The 16,071-nt window shown below is 41.7% G+C and overlaps 1 protein-coding gene across 2 annotated transcripts in view; it reads right to left on the bottom strand.

Annotated features, from left to right (window-relative positions):
* Positions 1-16,071, bottom strand: part of LOC124595817 — a 54,339-nt gene that overhangs the window by 32,323 nt on the left and 5,945 nt on the right. The window contains exon 1 of one of the 2 annotated variants that reach the window (XM_047134710.1): positions 8,920-9,012. The exons of the other annotated variant lie outside the window; for it this stretch is intronic. The gene's annotated coding sequence lies outside the window, so the exon portion shown is untranslated. Of the gene's footprint in view, positions 1-8,919; positions 9,013-16,071 lie in introns of those variants that run through there. 2 annotated transcript variants of the gene reach the window in all.

Below are 16,071 nucleotides of genomic sequence, written 5' to 3'. Positions count from 1 at the left end.
TCTGGGGCTAGTCGCGCCTACTCTCTGAGAGCCTCTCTTGAACTCACGGATTCCATATTTGTATGGCCTCATTGTATCAATTAGCAATATCACTGAACGATAAAACGCAATCGCGGTTGGCCACATTTCTGCCACTGTCGAATTCCGATAGCCGCTGGCCACGTGGGACTAGCCGAGCAGTCTCAGGCGCTGCAAAAAAATGGTTCAAATGGCTCTGAGCACTATGGGACTTAACATCTGTGGTCATCAGTCCCCTAGAACTTACACCTAACTAACCTAAGGACATCACACACATCCATGCCCGAGGCAGGATTCGAACCTGCGACCGTAGCAGTCTCGCAGTTCCGGACTGAGCGCCTAGAACCGCTAGACCACCGCGACCGACCAGGCGCTGCAGTCATGGACTGTGCGGCTGGTCCCGGCGGAGGTTCGAGTTCTCCCTCGGGCATGGGTGTGTGTGTTTGTCCTTGGGATAATTTGGGTTAAGTAGTGTGGAAGCTTAGGGATTGATGACCTTAGCAGTTAAGTCCCATAAGGTTTCACACACGTTCACGATAGCTGCTGGTAGACGAAGCGTAACAGGAACTTCTCACAAAAAGGCAACGTTCAATTATTTCTGAATGAGAAACTTGTAAGTGGTGGTACATTGGGGACTGTTATATTTACAGGATTCTGTTTCTACAGATTTGTAACGCAAATTCTAGACCTGTGAAATTTTTTATATGAGACTATCACTGTATTGCAAACTGGTGTCGTAAATATTTCGGTAAGAAAGCCAAGTGACCTTGACGTAATGCGTCTTGAGCAGCCAGCTGTGTCAGACGCCTGGAGAAAAAGCCATTAGTGTGTGCCTTTTCAGAGGCACAGGTAAAAAAAAAGGGGGACATTATCCTCGCTATTGACATTCCTTTGTAGAAAGCATCGCAAATACGATACGCTGAAACTTGAAAACATCTGATAACACTGTGGAGCTCTTAATTTATGATATTTACTGAAATGCCTAATGAAATGACGAGAAATATTTTTATGTCTATACACCTGATTATGACTACTGTCATTCTAGTTGAGAGATATTTTTTACTACCTATGTCAATAGATTGCAGTGCAATAAAGCGGCTGGGGTGGATGAAATTAAGTCGGAACTCATCAAATACAGTGGAATGTCAGGTCTTACATGGCTACACAGGATAATTGAAATGGCCTGGGAGTCGGGACAGGTTCCATCAGACTGGACAAAAGCAGTAATCACACCAATCTTTAAACATGGAAACAGAAAAGTTTGTAGCAACTACAGAGGTATCTCTTTAATCAGCGTTGTGGGTAAAATCTTCTCAGGTATTGTTGAAAGGAAAGTGCGAGTATTAGTTGAGAACCAATTGGATGAAAATCAGTGTGGTTTTAGGCCTCTTAGAGGTTGTCAGAACCAGATCTTTAGCTTACAGCAAATAATGGAGAAGTGTTATGAGTGGAACAGGGAATTGTATCTATGCTTTATAGATCTAGAAAAGGCACATGACCGGGTTCCTAGGAGGAAGTTATTGTCTGTTCTAAGAGATTATGGAATAGGAGGCAAACTTTTGCAAGCAATTAAAGGTCTTTACATGGATAGTCAGGCAGCAGTTAGAGTTGACGGTAAATTGAGTTCATGGTTCATAGTAGTTTCAGGGGTAAGACAAGGCTGCAACCTGTCTCCACTGTTGTTCATATTATTTATGGATCGTATGTTGAAAACAATAGACTGGCTGGGTGAGATTAAGATATGTGAACACAAAATAAGGAGTCTTGCATATGCAGATGACTTAATTGTGATGGCAGATTCGATTGAAAGTTTGCAAAGTAATATTTCAGAGCTAGATCAGAAATGTAAGGACTACGGTATGAAGATTAGCATCTCCAAAACGAAAGTAATGTCAGTGGGAAAGAGATATAAACGGATTGAGTGCCAAATAGGAGGAACAAAGTTAGAACAGGTGGACGGTTTCAAGTACTTAGGATGCATATTCTCACAGGATGGCAACATAGTGAAAGAACTGGAAGCGAGGTGTAGCAAAGCTAATGCAGTGAGCGCTCAGCTACGATCTACTCTCTTCTGCAAGAAGGAAGTCAGTACCAAGACAAAGTTATCTGTGCATCATTCAATCTTTCGAGCAACTTTGTTGTATGGGAGCGAAAGCTGGGTGGATTCAGGTTACCTTATCAACAAGGTTGAGGTTATGGATATGAAAGTAGCTAGGATGATTGCAGGTACTAGTAGATGGGGACAATGGCAGGAGGGTGTCCACAATGAGGAAATCAAAGAAAAACTGGGATTGAACTCTATAGATGTAGCAGTCAGGGCGAACAGGCTTAGATGATGGGGTCATGTTACATGCATGGGAGAAGCAAGGTTACCCAAGAGACTCATGGATTCAGCAGTAGAGGGTAGGAGGAGTCGGGGCAGACCGAGGAGAAGGTACCTGGATTCGGTTAAGAATGATTTTGAAGTAATAGGTTTAACATCAGAAGAGGCACTAATGTTAGCACTGAATAGTGGATCATGGAGGAACTGTATAAGGGGGGGGGGGGGCTATGCTCCAGACTGAACGCTGAAAGGCATAATCAGTCTTAAATGATGATGATGATGATGATGATGATGAAATGCCATATGGCTAATGAATGATGTTTCATGCATTCCTTTGTACATATTTGCTCATTTTCTTTAATATCTAGTTTCTAGCTGCACTGCAGCATTGGTTATTATAAAATTTAATAGATGTACTAATATCACTATTTTCTGTCTACAGACCCAGTAAAGAATACGTTTATGATATGCTTTCTTAGAAAAGAGAGCACCAATAGACATTTCCCTTCACAGGAATTGCATAAATAATTTTTTTAATGACTTGGTAACTTTCTTGCAGAGTAAGTTTTTGTGATGCATCACTCTAGTGTTAAGATGTGACATAGGTATTACACATGACCATTTTTACTGTACTATTTTTTCTGCTTGAGCTTTGTCATATTTAGGTATAAGTTATTGCATTTGCTGCTGCTGTTTGCCAGGCATAGTGATACTGAATTTCACTTTGTATTACTCTGTTAAGCCAGTTTTACTACTGATTTATTTTTCTTGTTTGCAGCACATTGCCTTCTATTAGTTGTAATATTGCAATTGCTTTGGTAATTTATATTTTTTTGCTGCTTGCTTTGACAATTTCCATTTTTTTTCATTGCTGTTTGTATTAATTGTTTTGTGCTGCTGCATTGCTAGCAGGGGTAGACTATATAAGAAACTAACTATGATGAATTGGAAGAAATGCATTGAGAAGCTATAAGAAAATGGTTTGGCCAAAAAAGTAGTGTACAGTGGAGAAAAACTATTTTTGAAAGAGAATGTGAACAGAATGCAGAAAGCATGCTTGGATAGAATTTTTTTTTTTTTTTTTGGCTGGAGCAAATGTCGAAATAAGAGGGACGATCTATGGAATGAAGTTTTGGGTTGGACTGCAGTACCAAATATTACACTAAAAAAAAAAACCCTGTCCTGTATTTTTGTGTTACTACACTATGTGAATTTGTGTTTTCCTGTCTGTATATGTTTAGCTAATAAGATTTCTGTTGTAGAATTTTTCTGATAATATGTTATTTACCTCGTAAAGATGCTTAGACATTATTTATTCTGTTTTGTTTTATTGCTCATGTGTGAAGGTGATGATTCAAAAGTTATTCTGATTTTTTATGTATTTACTTATGTCATAATTCCTGTAACACTGATGTATATGTTTATTTCTATTCTTTTGTAAACCCTGTGTTACTACAAATGTTATCTGTACTGTTATGTTCTTTAATGATGTATTTTGTACCTTTATAATTGTATTCCTATACTATAAATTTATAATTGTATAGACACCAGTTCTTCAAATTAAGTATCATTTCACTGCACACGTTTCTGTTGGTCATAATATATGCACAGTATGTGAGAAGTTGGGACTGTTAGTGCATGCACGTGTGTTGATAATTCAGCAAAGGACTGGATAACAGCACTGCTGGTTCTAAGGACATTCAAAAAAAATTTTTTGTGAGTGGACAAGTGGTGGTTTATGGACTTGCTATATTCTCCGCAAGACTCTTCGATGATGATTGTGCACCTGCACAGTCGCAACAGATGGCTGCTGGCCGTCTCTACAAGGACTCAGTGGGTGTGCACCTTTGATGACCCACCAATACCATTATTTCTACAAGGACTGCAGTGGGTCTGCACCTCTGGTGGCCCACCAATACCGTAATCTCTACCAGGACTACAGTGGGTCTGCTCTGTGATGACCTACCTACCAATGTTCTTCAAAACTTCGACTGACTTTGCTTTGGGTTTGCTCTGTTGTGGCTCATTACCTGTCTGCATGTCAAGAGTCAGCACTGTCTTTCCGTTGGAAGGACAACACTACTTCTTCAAGACTGCATGGAAATCCACTACTTCCGTGTGCATTTTCTTTTATTGCTCAGACTTTGAGAAAAACACTGCAATTTTACTGTGATGAACGATCAGGACTGTCTTTATGGACTGTGAGAAAATTTTAGCTTTTGACCAACATTGTATCAATAAGTGTGTGCATTTGAATTCTTTGTTATTGTAATTGTGAAAAAATTTTAACAAATATGTATTGGCCAGTGCCCAAAACAACTTGTAAAATTTTTTGTGCGGAGCATGGTGGCTATGTAAGTAGGCTCTTTAGGTTCTTATATTGGTAACGCCACGTAGCGCTCTGTATGAAAATCACTGGCTGTTCTGTATGCAGTCTGTGGCTAGTTTGCGTTGTTGTCTGCCATTGTAGTGTTGGGCAGCTGGATGTTAGCAGCATGTAGCGTTGCGCAGTTGGAGGTGAGCCGCCAGCAGTGATGGATGTGGGGAGAGAGATGGCGGAGTATTGAAATTTGTAAGACTGGATGTCATGAACTGCTATATACATTATGACTTTTGATCACTATTAAGGTAAATACATTGTTTGTTCTCTATCAAAATCTTTCATTTGCTAACTATGCCAATCAGTAGTTAGTGCCTTCAGTAGTTTGAATCTTTTATTTAGCTGGCAGTAGTAGCGCTCGCTGTATTGCAGTAGTTCGAGTAACGAAGATTTTTGTGAGGTAAGTGATTTGTGAAACGTATAGGTTAATTTAGTCAGGGCCATTCTTTTGTAGGGATTTTTGAAAGTCAGATTGCGTTGCGCTAAAAATATTATGTGTCAGTTTAAGCACAGTCATGTATAATTGTTCTAAGGGGACGTTTCAGTGTTTGAGACACCCTGAGTACACGACTAGATGGCTTTATTTATATCTAGGTTACACACTTGAGCTGAAATTATTATCATATGCATATGCAGTCAAGTAGTACTGTTAATGCCAACCTGACATGTGCTGGGTGCTGCCTTCATGGAGTTAAATAGTGGACATCCCCAAATAAAGTCGGCGTCTAAACAAACTATCCTTCACTTATTATGTGAGTTTCGCATCACTGTCTGTTTCTCCACTAGCTTTCCCCAAATTTCACTACACTGACAATCTACGTGCCTCCCCCTCCATCCCAGCGCTCCTCAACTTTCGTCCGGGAATGAAACACACTGAATGGTGCAGCAACCAGCGGTTAGTCCCTAATTAACAGACACTACAACGCCGGATCTGTTCTATACTTACGAATCTTTTGCTTTGTTAATATTAAAGACACATGCCTAACAGTAGGAAAGCACTGAAAGAAGTGCTTCTGCGTAAAATGTCATATACAAACCAAACGAATGAGCGTAGAACAAAAACGGCTATGGCATCTCATATGTATGTCTCGACGTCAGTATAACTTTGCTACTGTCGTCTTTTGTGGTCTTTTATACATGGCTTTCACATTGAATCTCCTATGTACGTTAATAAAGTTGTTGAATTTGCGCCATGGTACATTGATCTGGACAACCATATGGACGCCTGAGGCTGCAGTTGTGTAACTCCGAAATCGATAACATACTAAATACATACTAAATAAGCACAACGCACTACAGATAGCTGAGTGGGATATTTGAAACGTACATCACCAGCAAACACAGTTGAATGGCCAAGCAACTTCTCTGGAAAAATCGATCACAAGGAAATATGTCTGTTATCAACGTATTGTTCGCAGCGTTTAATATCACTATCAATAGTTTCTGGGTAAAAGCAGGTAAACCCAAATCAATGGAAGTCAATATATATGTAAAAACCGCCATAGAGACGTACTACGAATGTTACTTGAGCCCTGTCTGGTTCTTCGTCTTTATAGTGGGGGTAGAAATCTCGAATTAACTAAGATATTTTCGGTTTCGATTCTGTAGTGTATTGGTGTAGACGGCGCAAACACGGAACTTCGTTGGTCTCAAGTTATTGATGAAAATTGATTTTATGGTTCAGAATGTTAAGATGTTGTCTGCACTGTGATATCGATTCAACGGCAATAAATCAAAATAGGGGGATACCCTCTAGATATTTTTGACAGTGTTAGTGAAGCTCGAAAACTGTATTCGGCAGTGGATGTCTACTCTGTCGTTTCCGATTATCGTTCTGTGTTTTGTTATCCTTATCAATATACGGAATAGACTTAAATTTATTCTTCGTCCTTGATTCAAATGGTTCAAATGGTTCAAATGGCTCTGAGCACTATGCGACTTAACATCTGAAATCATCAGTCCCCTAGACTTAGAACTCCTTAAAGGTAACTAACCTAAAGGCATCACACACATCCATGCCTGAGGCTGTATTCTAACCTGTGACTGTAGCAGCAGCGCGGTTACTGACTGAAGCGAGTGAAGCGCCCGCTCGGCCACACAGCCGGCAGCCCGTGAATCATTAGGTACTCATGAAGGGAAAAAAAATTCTTATCTTTTCTTTTCGTAAACTCTATTGTAGAATGCAGAATAGCTAACGGAGCTACATTTGATGAATGTAAAACGGCCGCAATAGCTTCGTAACCCCGACGATTATACTGGCAGAGTTGTGAAGAACAAAGTAGGGAAGGGTTCCACCGGAAAGAAGACTTTGTGAGAGGTGTCCTTTACGCACAAAGCTCGGTGAGAGAGATGAGCTGTTGACGAGGTGTGGGCAGATGTTTCCGGAACCAATTGGAAACTAGAGTTGGGAGAGTGTGAAGCGACGACAGAATTAACAATTACAACAAATGGCCCCAGGATATTTGTATTTTAACAGTTTCCCTTTTGCATGCCGTGGTGGCCGCGTGGTTCTAGGCGCTTCAGTCTGGAACCGCGCGACCGCTACGGTCGCAGGTTCGAATCCTGCCTCAGGCATGGACGTGTGTGTTGTCCTTAGGTTAGTTAGGTTTAAGTAGTTCCAAGTTCTAGGGGACTGGTGACCACAGCTGTTAAGTCCCATAGTGCTCAGAGCCATCTGAATTTTGTTCCCCCTTTAAGGTCCATGAACTGTTAGAATGTACTGATTTCTTCAAAGTTAAATCCTGTTGGTGTATGTTATTATCCATTTTGTCCAGTCCATGTTCTTTATCGTTGCTGCCCTTAAATTTCTTAAAGGAAGAAAAAGTGTTTCACACTAGAAAAGTATCAGAAATTTAAAGTATTATTCATTTATGTAACTCTTTTGAGGTCCATGAATGACATTTTTGTATGTTTCTATGTTATATTCTTTGGAACATTGTACCAATGTCATATTATGAGAACAGCTGCCAACGATTTAAAATTATATAAGGTTAGTTTTGGTAACTCAATTCTAGTACCCACTGTCGCCTTGTTGGCCACTTATGCAATTTTATTAAAGAGTAATTTTTTAATGAGGAGTGCATTGTATGTTACCTGGAAAGCCTGTGGTAGTATACGATAATTTGTATTGGAGAGGTACGGTATCTCAATTTCTTTCGTTATTGTGAAAGTTCACTAAGCTCAGGATTTGTCAATTTACTTATCTCTATTACTTTTCTGTGAGTTTCATATAACTGAAAGTTACACACAACCATGTTCACTTGCTAAAGGAAGTCCACTCAAACTCTCTTTGTCAATGAATGTGTGAGACTTTCGCTCGAACATGAAGCATTAACAAAAACAAAGAACGCTATTAGAGAAGTCCGTCCCGACAAACTACTTTTCCCGGTTGTTTCGTTGACAGCGATATGTTTACGTGTATCACAGCTTTACAGCTTACGTTCATGTACACACTTCTCTGCTAACACAGTACCTAAATACCTACACAAAATATAAATTCCTTATATGTGTAATCTCATAAATCTTTCAGTCACAGCACACTGGACTCGCACAAAATATAAATACCTTATATGTGTAAGCTCTTAAATATTTCAGTCACAACACACTGGACTCGCATTCGGGAGGACGACGGTTCAATCCCGCGTCCGGCCATCCTGATTTAGGTTTTTCGTGATTTCCCTAAATCGCTCCAGGCAAATTGCGGGATCGTTCCTTTGAAAGGGCACGGCCGACTTTCTTCCCAGTCCTTTTCTAATCCGATGAGACTGATAACCTCGCTGTTTGGTCTCTTTCCCCAAACAACCCAACCCTTTCAGTCACAACATAGAGTACAAATGTTTAAATCTGAGCCGCACTATTGCTCTTCACAGCCTAGGCGAATAATGATGAACTAGAATATTCATATAGCCGCTGAATCATTTGGAGTAAACAGATATTCCTGTGTAAGTGGTTCCTGGTACAACACAAAGCGACCAAACGTGTACGGATATGCAGTGTATTATTAAGCAAACAGCTTGTCAGCACAGCATAGCACCGCCGTAACAAGTGAGGCGTGTAGCTTTTATAATGATGAACTGCAGCGGGTGGTGAGTCGGTGGCTACAGCTGTCGCGTGCGTCGCGTAGGGAGGCCGTGTATCTGCGGTTTCGGTTTAATTGTGAGAGCGGTCGCGCAGCCAGCAGCAGCGGCGAGCACATTACCTGATTGGCCGGCGGCCCGCGGTGTTGTCCGGCGTCCGCTGTCGGCACGGCTCACCGCGGCACGCAGGGGCCCCGCCAGCTGGCTGCAACCTAGCTTAGCCCAGCCATCTGCGGTCGCGGATTAGCTCGCCTGTATTACCAGCAGGTGCAGCTTAACGGTGTCACAAAGGACGAACGCTGTTTGTGCCAACACACATATTCTGAGAAATTGCGACGCCTGTATGCATTCCTAGATGATACATTTCAGTATCCTTCCTGCAGTTTTAATCTGCTTCCATTGCCCAATCGTCGCGGATGCTGAAACATCTTATGCTAAGACGCAGCATGCAAGCTCACCAGACAGACCCCCGTCGAATATTCGAGGCAGATACCGACAGTTGCTCTGGCAGACTGGGTGGCGCTATAATCTAATTTCATATTATTTTCCAGGCTAATAACGGGCTTCTTCCCATCTCCACCTCAAAACGCTAAAAACTTACAAATAAAGTACACAAAAATGCAGAACCAATGACCACGATTCTCAGACAAAATGGCCTATGGCCCCATTTAATTCCAAATTAGGTTGTGACAGAAAGCACATGTAGTAAGTTTGAAAGTGATGTACCAAGCGTATTCGGGAAGTGAGATCCGGATAAGCTCGAAATGGAAACCACTGTGAAAATCTGATGGAACTTTGCACAGATGTGTTGTCCAGTGTCTTTAGTGTGCCTGTCGATCGCTTCGTGTCGCTCTTTTCAGTCCTGAGCGCAAAGTGATCACGAAGAAATGCCTAAAACAACAGTGTCTCTCGCCAAGTATCTGAATCTGGTGAGATATTTCGCCTGAAACTATGCAGCCCACATAACATAAATGTAATGTGTTTCTTTCTTCAAGACAATTTTCAGCCGCATTTTGCAGGTGCAATGAAGACGCTCCTGCATCGCTTACGAAGGGAAGTGTTTGATCACCCACAACACTCCCTTAATTGGCTCCCTCCGTTGTTCATCTCCGCTCACATGAATCGCTGGCTAAGAAGACAACATTTTGGCACAAACAAAGAAAGGCAGACCACCATACAGAATTGGCGGAAAGCACTGGCGGCTGCTTTCTGCGACGAGGGTACAGGAAAGTTTGTACAACGCCACGACAAACGTCCAAGTCGGAGTGGCGACTATTAGAGAGATAGACGGAAGGAGTGGCTGTTGCAGATAAAACTTTTTTGATTTTTACTATGGTTTTCATTTAGTGACCGATCGGACCTTACTTTCCGAATACGCCTCGTAATTGATGATGGTTGTTACGTAATGGAACTCCAGGTTGTGAAAACTCGAAAACTTTAATCATCAGTTTCAAACAACGCGCGTGATATTATTAACACATGGATCCACAGTCTCGATGTATTTTTCAAATGGAAACATTGCCCTTTACCAGGTGCACAATTTTCATATTTATGTGCTATTGGCCAATTTAGAGTTCATTGTTACCATCAAGCAATCTATAAAGATATCAACAGACCGTCAGAATAAAACATTTAAGGTACATAATAAAACACCAAGGAATTACCTTGTCAATTTGAAATAGGACACAAGCTAGATCTTATAGTCAAATGACTTTATTGTTACCATGAAGCAATCTATAAACATGCAAATAGACAGATAGAATAAAATATTTAAGGCACATAATGAAACACCAAGGAGTTACGTTGTCAATTTGAAATAGGACATGAGCTAGTACTTATAGTCAAATGAGTTGTCCTATGCAAATCACTTTACGAGTCCACATGTTAGCGAGCCTTAAGTGCTGTGTATTAAATTGGGACTGAGTGTTCACAGTACATGTTGGCGTTTATTTCCGTAGTTACTCGACATTGATGATCTATATGGGGCTTTATACATGGTTTTTATATTCCTTGCTGTTTGTAACACAGAGTTGCTGGCACCCTGTGGTTAAGTTTATTTAACCACGGCTTTGTAACCAGTGTCATGTATATTGTACGAGGGCATAGTAGTTATAAAATTTTATTGTAATCAAATAGGAAACTTACAAGAAAATCATTTTTCGACATAGTTTCCCTGCGTTTCAACGCACTTAGTTCATCGTTGTACAATTTTCCTGATGCCCATATAAAAGAAGGTTCTCGGTTGAGCTGAGAGCCAGGAATGCACTGCCTCTTTCACTGCTTCGTCCGAAGTAAAATGCCTGTTTGAGTGGATCAAACAAGTGACATTCAGAAGGGGAAAGATCGGAACTATATAGAGGATGATCCAGTACTTCAGATTTGAGTTTCTGGAGCGTTTCAACAGTGTGGGCACCAGTAAGCGGACCGGCAACAACACAACACCTTTTGACAGCAATCCTCAGCGTTTGCTTCGAATTGCAGGCTTTAGCCTGGCAGTAAGCACCTCACTGTAAAGTGTACTGTTCGGTTGTCGTGCCCCTTTCCCCATAATGTTCCAGTACTCGACCTTGTGGTCCCAAAAAAGATTCTTTCTGTGGTTCGCAGGTCTAGAAAGTGATCCTCTCAGCCTCGTGAGGCTTACTGACGAAATGTTTGAATTCAGAATCAGACTTCGTCTACTGGGAATAACAGCTGTAGGGATTACCGACATGCTGATCACGTGCCCGACGAACACGGGTCACGCCTCCTGTTGCCTGGCATAAAGGTGTAATCCATTTACGGTGTCTGCGTTCGCATATGTTCATTCTAGGTGTGTTTCAAAAATTTTATAGGTTGGCTGATAATAACTAAAAACTCGAAATTTGACAATAGTAAAAATTTGAAAATTTTACAGGTCGTAACGCGCAGTTTCCTTTTGAAAGATGCATATCAATTAGTCTTTACTCCAACTTGTACTGGACGTTATAGAAACGCATGGGGTTCTTTCCCGAAAAATGACTTAAGAGTAACATGAAGTTAATGTCTCTGAATTACACCCTAACTGCAACGGAGGCTGTCTGTACACCCGCCCCACTAACTGTTGACACGTCGAACGGCATATTACCTCCTACTCAGAAATAAAATCCATTCATGTGTCAGTATGTGGTGAGCTGTGGCTGGCTCGAGTCATGCTTGTGTCAGGTTAAACCTTGGTTGCAATCCTGTGGTTTTATTTCTCCTGCGGTTATCGCGATAATGTTGCCGTCCTCAGCTTGTATCGATACTAGTACTGCTGTAATATCTTTGGATTGGGAGATATAGCTTCCGGCTGGGCGGTGTGTGACGAGTCTGTCGGTTGGAGGGGCCGCTGCAGGTGTGCACGCGCGGTTGGAGTGTGAGATGCTGATTGCAAGTGCTACAAAATTCGTCGCCTACCGATCCTGGACATGAAAGTTGAGTCCTCACTTAACCTACTATCAAGCGTCAACTGTTTACACCTCTTCGTTTGATCCTGGTTGCAGCTTTTGGGACATTTCCGCAAGCAACAACGTGTGTGTATTCAAGCCGGCTAAGATTTCAGCCATCTTCCTGTGGCGTTTAACTTAATTTATTCCCTGTTATTGAAGTTGACAACCGGTATCTTCTGCCTTGTGCCCGTTGACGTTCCGGTTACCTGCCCTGTTCGTTGACGTAATTTTCGGCAGTGTATTTTCCTCGTAGATTAAAACTGAAGAAACTGCAAAAAGGTGGGAATTTAAGGAGATGGGACCTGGATAAACTGAAAGAACCAGAGATTGTACAGAGTTTCAGGGAGAGCATAAGGAAACAATTGACAGGAATGGGGGAAAGAAATACAGTAGAAGATGAATGGGTAGCTCTGAGGGATGAAGTAGTGAGAGCAGCAGAGGATCATGTGGGTAAAAAGACGAGGGCTAGTAGAAATCCTTAGGTAACAGAAGAAATATTGAACTTAATTGACGAAAGGAGGAAATATAGAAATGCAGTAAATGAAGCAGGCAAAAAGGAATACAGACATCTCAAAAATGAGATCGACAGGAAATGCAAAATGGCTAAGCAGGGATGGCTAGAGGACAAATGTAAGGATGTAGAGGCTTATCTCATTAGGGGTAAGATAGATACTGCCTTCAGGAAAGTTAAAGAAACCTTTGGAGAAAAGAGAACCACTTGTATGAATATCAAGAGCTCAGATGGAAACATCTACATCTTCATTTATACTCCGCAAGCCACCCAAAGGTGTGTGGCGGAGGGGACTATACGTGCCACTGTCATTACCTACCTTTTCTGTTCCAGTCGCGTATGGTTCGCGGGAAGAACGACTGTCTGAAAGCCGCCGTGCGCGCTCTAATCTCTCTAATTTTACATTCGTGATCTCCTCAGGAGGTATAAGTAGGGGGAAGCAATATATTCGATACCTCATCCAGAAACGCACCCTCTCGAAATCTGGACAGCAAGCTACACCGCGATGCAGAGCGCCTCTCTTGCAGAGTCTGCCACTTGAGTTTGCTAAACATCTCCGTAACGCTATCACGCTTACCAAATAACCATGTGACGAAACGCGCCGCTCTTCTTTGGATCTTCTCTATCTCCTCCATCAACCCGATCTGGTACGGATCCCACACTGATGAGCAATACTCAAGTATAGGTCGAACGAGTGTTTTGTAAGCCACCTCCTTTGTTGACGGACTACATTTTCTAAGGACTCACCCAATGAATCTCAACCTGGTACCCGCCTTACCAACAATTAATTTTATGTGATCATTCCCCTTCAAATCGTTCCGCACGCATACTCCCAGGTATTTTACAGAAGTAACTGCTACCAGTATTTGTTCCGCTATCATATAATCATACAATAAAGGAACCTTCTTTCTATGTATTCGCAATACATTACATTTATCTTTGTTAAGGGTCAGTTGCCACTCCTGCACCAAGTGCCTATCCGCTGCAGATCTTCCTGCATTTCGCTACAATTTTCTAATGCTGCAACATCTGTATACTACAGCATCATCCGCGAAAAGCCGCATGGAACTTCCGACACTATCTAGTAGGTCATTTATATATATTGTGAAAAGCAATGGTCCCATAACACTCCCCTGTGGCACGCCAGAGGTTACCTTAACGTCTGTAGACATCTGTCCATTGATGCTATGTTCTGTTTGCTAAAAAATCTTCAATCCAGCCACACAGCTGGTCTGATATTCCGTAGGCTCTTACTTTGTTTATCAGGGGACAGTGCGGAACTCTATCGAATGCCTTCCGGAAGTCAAGGAAAATAGCATCTATCTCGGAGCCTGTATATAATATTTTCTGGGCCTCATGAACAAATAAAGCGAGTTGGGTCTCACACGATCGCTGTTTCCGGAATTCATGTTGATTCCTACAGAGTAGATTCTGGGTTAACAAAAAAGACATGATACGCGAGCACAAAACATGTTCTAAAATTCTACAACAGATCGACGTCAGTGATATAGGTCTATAGTTTTGCGCATCTGCTCGACGAACCTTCTTGAAGACTGGGACTACCTATGCTCTTTTCCAATCATTTGGAACCTTCCGATCCTCTAGAGACTTGCGGTACACGGCTGTTAAAAGGGGGGCAAGTTCTTTTGCGCACTCTCTGTAGAATCGAATTGGTATCCCGTCAGGTCCAGTGGACTTTCCTCTGTTGCGTGATTCCAGTTGGTTTTCTATTCCTTGTACACTTATTTCGATGTCAGCCATTTTTTCGTTTGTGCGAGGATTTAGGGAAGGAACTGCCGTGCGGTCTTCCTCTGTGAAACAGCTTTGGAAAAAGGTGTTTAGTATTTCAGCTTTACGCGTGTCATCCTCTGTTTCAATGCCATCATGATCCCGGAGTGTCTGGATATGCTGTTTCGAGCCACTTACTGATTTAACGTAAGACCAAAACTTCCTAGGATTTTCTGTCAAGTCGGTACATAGAATTTTACTTTCGAATTCACTGAACGCTTCACGCATAGCCCTCCTTACGCTAAGTTTGACATCAATTAGCTTCTGTTTGTATGAGAGGTTTTGGCTGCGTTTAAACTTGGAGTGAAGCTCTCTTTGCTTCCACAGTAGTTTCCTAACTTTGTTGTTGAACCACGATGGGTTCTAAGCAAAGAAGGGAAAGCAGAAAGGTGGAAGGAGTATATAGAGGGTCTATACAAGGGCGATGTACTTGAGAACAATATTATGGAAATGGATGAGGATGTAGATGAAGATGAAATGGGAGATACGATACTGCGGGAAGAGTTTGACAGAGCACTGAAAGACCCGAGTCGAAACAGGGCCCCGGGAGTAGACAACATTCCATTAGAACTACTGATGGCCTTGGGAGAGCCATTCCTGACAAAACTCTACCATCTGGTGTGGAAGATGTATGAGACAGGCGAAATACCCTCAGACTTCAAGAAGAATATATAATTCCAATCCCAAAGAAAGCAGGTGTTGACAGATGTGAAAATTACCGAACTATCAGCTTAATAATTCACAGCTGCAAAATACTAATGCGAATTCTTCACAGACGAATGGAAAAACTAGTAGAAGCCGACCTCGAGGAAGATCAGTTTGAATTCCGTAGAAATATTGGAACACGTGAGGCAATACTGACCCTATGACTTATTTTAGAAGTTAGGTTAAGGAAAGGCAAACCTACGTTTCTAGTATTTGTAGACTAAGAGAAAGCTTTTGACAATGTTGACTGGAATACTCCCTTTCAAATTCTGAAGGTGGCAGGGGTAAAATACAGGGAGCGAAAGGCTATTTACAATTTGTGCAGAAACCAGATGGCAGTCATAAGAGTCGAGGGACATGAAATGGAAGCAGTGGTTGGGAAGGGAGTGAGACAGGGTTGTAGCCTCTCCCCTACGTTATTCAATCTGTATATTGAGCAAGCAGTAAAGGAAACAAAAGAAAAATTCGGAGTAGGTATTAAAATCCATGGAGAAGAAATAAAAGCTTTGAGGTTCGCCGATGACATTGTAATTCTATCAGAGACAGCAAAGGACTTGGAAGAGCAGTTGAACGCAATGGTCTTGAAAGGAGGATATAAGATGAACATCAACAACAGCAAAACGAAGATAATGGAATGTAGTCGAATTAAGTCGGTTGATGCTGAGGGAATTAGATTAGGAAATGAGGCACTTATAGTAGTAAAGGAGTTTTGCTATTTGGGGAGCAAAATAACTGATGATGGTCAAGGTAGAGAAGATTTAAATGTAGACTGGCAATGGCAAGGAAAGCGTTTCTGAAGAAGAGAAATTTGTTAACATCGAGTG

The sequence above is a fragment of the Schistocerca americana genome, chromosome 2, assembly GCF_021461395.2.
Source record: "Schistocerca americana isolate TAMUIC-IGC-003095 chromosome 2, iqSchAmer2.1, whole genome shotgun sequence".
NCBI lineage: Eukaryota > Metazoa > Arthropoda > Insecta > Orthoptera > Acrididae > Schistocerca > Schistocerca americana.
The sequence above is the reverse complement of the archived record's forward strand: the minus strand, read 5'-3'. Positions and strand labels throughout refer to the sequence as shown.